Raw genomic sequence first — 6,000 nt, forward strand, 5'->3', positions numbered from 1 at the left:
TCCCCAACTTATTCAAAGTCCTTTTAGGTCTTCACCTTCACACCTCCACTGCCCTGGCCTCACCTCTGTGCATTACCCCTTTAGCTTTCTCTGCTGAACTTCCCATGTGCTGTTAATGGACTTTGACCCATTCTTATTCCAGTTCCAACTTAAACACCTTTTTCTTTTTTTTAAAAAAATTTAATTTTAACATTTACTTGAAAATGTTTGTGAGGTACAGTGTGTTGTTTCAATACAGGCATATACTACATTGAAACAGCACACTGATAGCATAGTTTTGGTGGATAGCATAGTTTTGTACCCATTAGTCTGCCACTCCTCCTCCCTCTGGCCTTTTTCTGCAGCCTGATTTACAATCTCAATGCACCTGTGCTTCTTACCCCTCAACTCACTTGTAGTTCCCTGTTGCAGGATGCCCACTGGATCCAAAGAGTGGGTATGAATTATGAATTATCCTGTAGAATCACGATCCAGGTGTGACTGACTCCTGGCAACAAGCCCTGCCCACCACCCAGTTTGAATGAGAGATGAGGCCTCCTTCCTCTTCCAGAAAGGAGATCTTCACATATACGGCAACTTGCTGTTCAGTTTATTAAACATAGGACTCAAAAAAGGCTATCTTAATAGCCAAATATAAAATATTCACTAAAAATGCTAAAGTAAAGTTCTTGATTATCTAAATTCACTGGACACTGATAAATTTAGAGAAAGCCAAGATCCATCATCTACTGAAACACACACACACACACACACACACGAGACCAGTTTAAAAACTCAATTGCCATTTGAGGAATGTATGTTTGCTAATTTATTTTGACAAATTGATGGAGTTGATTTAAATTATTTATAATAATGCTTCGTAGTATATTTTATAAAAGTAATAAATATTAGTCTAAAAGGTTCTTGGCTTTTAAGCTTTTCTTGGGGAGAAATTTAAAAAATATTTTAAGTATTAAAATGCTAGAACTTATGGAGTAAATATGTGAGGTCTGCTTATATTTTAGTAAATGTTTATACTTCTACAACCAAACATAGCAGAATATCTGAAACAAAAACTGTTCAAAGCTCATTTTTCATATGAAGTCAGTTGCTGGTGAACAGGGAGAGAATTTAACTTTCTACGTGCATGGTTCTCTTGGTTAATATTAATGATAATGGTAACTAATTTACTTAGCTCTTACTATATTCTGAACATTTTATTTGCATTATGGCTTCGAGTGCTTATAATATCATAAAAGGTAGGTGATGTAATTGTTTCCAATTTACAGATGAGGTGTCTGAGCCACAGAAAATTTAAGTGACTTACCCAAGGTCACACAGCAGCAAAGACAGGATCAGACCTACGCAGACTTATTCCATAGCCCAGCATTCTTTACCACTAAGCTCTCCTGGGTTGTACAGTAATTGCTGAGGCAGCAAAGTCAAAAGCCTTCCTTGCGGAGTCTTTTTTTTTCCATGTATATAAAGGATTATAAACTGCAAGAACTTTTATGGTCCACTAAATCAGCTCAGTAGTCCAACTGAAAGGGTTTCCTTTTAAATTTAAACTTATTAACTATTTAAAATGTTAACTATTTAAAGTTAATTTTTATTAGGAGAACCAGAGCCAGACACAGGATAAATCTCTATTTCATTCACTCCAAGTCAACTCAGCTCAATTCAGTTTACATTACTGGATCTATATTGCAAGCTGGGTTTGGAGAGGAAAGATTGGAATTAAGACGTCAGAAAGGTATTACCTTTGCTTTCTAGGAATATAGAATCACTGGGGGTAGAGATAGGGGCAGCAAGTAGACCAAATTGTAAGCTCAGATTCAAGGTGGCACATGCTGGGTACCACGCAGTACTTGTGGCTGAGGTGGGGTGGGAGTGGGCAGGGGACAATTCTAGATGGGAGAAGGTAAGTTTGAAGGTAAACTTGGGTCTTTTTACCATTATATTCCAGGCCCTATGGGACCAACAAGTACTAGTCAAATGAATATTTAAGATCCCTTAAGGTAGCACATAGGATCTGGAGAGAATTCATGAAGGAGAAAGCCTTTGATGCCCTTTAAGTTTGAAGAGAGAGGAGCATTTCATTCTGAGGCTGCAGGATATGCAAAGGGCAGATACTTGATTAAAAAATGCTTGGAACGATACTTGGAAGGAGCTTACTGAATGATGCTGAATAAAGAAATGAATATGTAATAATGATTATGATTTCACTAACATTTATTATACACCTCCATTGTGCTAGCTGTTTTTGAGGGCTTAATCTCATTTACTCTACAGAATTGCCATATTTTTGGTAGACATAAATGTGCAGCCCAGTTCTCCCTTCAAAGAGAAAGTGCTTCCCAGCTGTGCGGGGTGTGGTCCGCACACAGCCTCTGTCAGCTGTCAGCTCCCTCAGCACTGGCCTCAGCTGCAGAGAGCCACTGGCCCCAGCTGCAGAGAGCCATTGGCCCATCATCATGCCCTCTTCAGGGAAAGCCCATGTATTAGTCCATTTTGTGTTGCTATAACAGAATACCTGAGACTGGGTAATTTATATAGAAAAGAGGTTTTTTGGCTTATGATTCTGGGAGAGTTGCATCTGGCACGGCCTGAGGCTGCTTCTACTCATGGTGGAAAGCGGCAGCAGCCCATGGGTACAAGCAGATCACATGGTGAGAGGAAGCAAGAGAGAGAGAGGAAGTGCCAGGGTCTTTTAAGCAACCAACTCTTGTGGGAACTAACCAAGTGAGAACTCACTCACTACCCCTCTTCTCCCAGGGAGAGCCATTAGTCCATTCATGAGGGATCCTCCCCCATGACTCAAACAGCTCCCAACTCTGCCACATTGGGGATCAGATTCCCACATGAGTTTTGAGGGGACAACACATCCAAACTCCATCAGCCCATATCCAAAATTGAGCGAAGTGGGGATACAAAGGCAAGGTCATTTTGGTCCTACCTGGAACCACTCTGCTGGGTTTCATTTGCTCCAGAGCTCCTTCCAGGGCTGGCCAAGGTGTTCCTAGGCCTTCACTGCAGTTTGACCCTTTCTTCTAAGCCCTCTCCTCTCTCTTCTCATCACAGCTCAGTTCCTAATCAACAGCTTGCTTGGTCTCAGGGTCTGCTCCTGGAGAACCTAATCTGCGAGACTATTAATCTCCCACACTGAAAGACTGGAGACGGGGCCACTGAGAGGCAACACTTCTCCCAGGCCACACAGCTAGTGACTAGCAGAGAGGGTTTTAAATTCATATTCATCTCACCCCTAATTGGGAGTTCTCTCCAGAATCCCACTCTGGTTGCAAGGACCAGCCTGATGGTAGTTAGCCAAAGCTGCCTTCTCCCTCCTGCCTCAGCATCAGCAGGAATCTCCCCACTGTGGCCCAGAGAGGTGTTTTCTATCAGGAGACGTCTGAGTCATCTGTGCCCCCTAGAGGAAGCTGAAACTCTAGGTCAGCTGTGCACACTCTTAGCTTGACACCTCGGGTCTTTCAAGTCTCAGCTCCTGAATCAATTTTGTTCTCTGGTGAGAAACCTTTGTGGTACCCCTCATCACATTGGCCACAAGCTGCCCCGTCACATATTTATTTTCTCCTGTCTGTTTGCTCTACTCCTCTAGGCTGTAACTCCAGGAGGGCATGGATCATGTTTGTTGAGTTCACCACTAACTTCCCAGCACCAAGCATACTGTCTGGCATAAGGTAGAAGCTCAATTTACTTTTGCCAAAGGTACAATTTAAGTGTGTATAATAAATATTTGGTATTTATTGCAGTCAATATTAGTTTCAATTCTCTTCTCTTAGTTATGCAACTATATGAGATGTTTACAAAATAATTATTGTACTATGGTGGATGTTTATTACTATTATTAGGCTCACAGCGTACCTCAGACCATTTCTAAATGACCAAATAGGGTGGTCGGAGATCAATAGCTACTCAGAAATTCCCCTTACATTTATTGCTGAGGTCATGTTTAATTTTATTCAGGAGAGGTCTAGATCTTAAGATAATGCTGACACTTTTCAGGAATGGGTATTCCATGAGCTTTCTCAGATGCCTGTCCCAATGCCTGGAAACCTCTTCAAGATGATATCATTTTATATACCTACCTATTTGATTTGTAAACTCAAATAGATTTCTTTAAAATCAGAGTCATGAGTGACATCCTTTTGTGAAGATTTTCATCTTGAAATGTGGCAAAGGTGTGAAATATTGAAAAAATGTTCCCTTTAACATTTGCCCTACGAACTCACGCAATGGAAAGGCGTACTTGGGTGTGGAATATACTAAAAAGCATATATACTTCACAGGGCCTGGTTTTCCAAAGTCTTGCAGTTTCAGATATTGACCTTGCGGAGGACTGGAAATTTCCCTCAGGCTATAAGTCTCTGTTGCAAGATAAGGATTGTGGCACAGCAGGTTGCTGGCTCAAAGACAGACTAGTCACTGATTGTTATGTTTATTTTTTTCTTTTTAATTTTATTTTGTCGATAAACATTGTGGCTGGTTATTGCTCCCCATCACCAAAACCTCCTTCCCTCCTCCCTCCCCCCTCCCCCCCAACAATGTCCTTTCTGTTTGCTTGTCATATCAACTTCAAGTAATTGTGGTTGTTATATCTTCTTCCCCCCGGTTTTTTTTTTTGTGTGTGTGTGTGTGTGTGTGTGTGTGTGTGTGAATTTATATATTAATTTTTAGCTCCCACCAATAAGTGAGAACATGTGGTATTTCTCTTTCTGTGCCTGACTTGTTTGACTTAATATAATTCTCTCAAGATCCATCCATGTTGTTGCAAATGGCAGTATTTCATTTGTTTTTATAGCTGAGTAGTATTCCATTGTGTAGATGTACCACATTTTCCGTATCCACTCATCTGATGATGGGCATTTGGGCTGGTTCCAACTCTTGGCTATTGTAAAGAGTGCTGTGATGAACATTGGGGAACAGGTATACCTTCGACTTGATGATTTCCATTCCTCTGGGTATATTCCCAGCAGTGGGATAGCTGGGTCGTATGGTAGATCTATCTGCAATTGTTTGAGGAACTTCCATACCGTTTTCCATAGAGGCTGCACCATTTTGCAGTCCCACCAACAATGTATGAGGGTTCCTTTTTCTCCGCAACCTCGCCAGCATTTATCGTTCAGAGTCTTTTGGATTTTAGCCATCCTAACTGGGGTGAGATGGTATCTCAGTGTGGTTTTGATTTGCATTTCCCAGATGCTGAGTGATGTTGAGCATTTTTTCATATGTCTGTTGCCATTTGTATATCTTCCTTAGAGAAATGCCTACTTAGCTCTTTTGCCCATTTTTTAATTGGGTTGCTTGTTTTTTTCTTGTAAAGTTGTTTGAGTTCCTTATATATTCTGGATATTAATCCTTTGTCAGATGTATATTTTGCAAATAATTTCTCCCACTCTGTTGGTTGTCTTTTAACTCTGTTAATTGTTTCTTTTGCTGTGCAGAAGCTTTTTAGTTTGATATAATCCCATTTGTTTATTTTTCCTTTGGTTGCCCGTGCTTTTGGGGTCATATTGATGAAGTCTGTGTCTAGTCCTATTTCCTGAAGTGTTTCTCCTATGTTTTCTTTAAGAAGTTTTATTGTTTCAGGGTGTATATTTAAATCCTTAATCCATTTTGAGTTGATTTTAGTATATGGTGAGAGGTATGGATCTAGTTTCATTCTCCTGCATATGGATATCCAGTTATCCCAGCACCATTTGCTGAAGAGGCAGTCCCTTCCCCAGTGAATAGGCTTGGTGCCTTTGTCAAATATCAGATGGCAGTAAGTGTGTGGGTTGATTTCTGGATTCTCTATTCTATTCTGAAATGTCACCATTCTATATAGAAGGACAGAGAAAGAATATTTTCATTAAACAGTGAAAATAATAGTTGCTATTTGTCAAGCACACATAGAATAGGTCCTAAATTCCATGCTAAATATTTTATATATTTGATCCTACTGAAATCCCAGAGAAAAACCCTGTGACTAGTTGTGACTAGGATTTTATCTTACGAACGAGA

This window comes from Cynocephalus volans, chromosome 11 (genome assembly GCF_027409185.1).
Source record: "Cynocephalus volans isolate mCynVol1 chromosome 11, mCynVol1.pri, whole genome shotgun sequence".
NCBI classification, from domain to species: domain Eukaryota; kingdom Metazoa; phylum Chordata; class Mammalia; order Dermoptera; family Cynocephalidae; genus Cynocephalus; species Cynocephalus volans.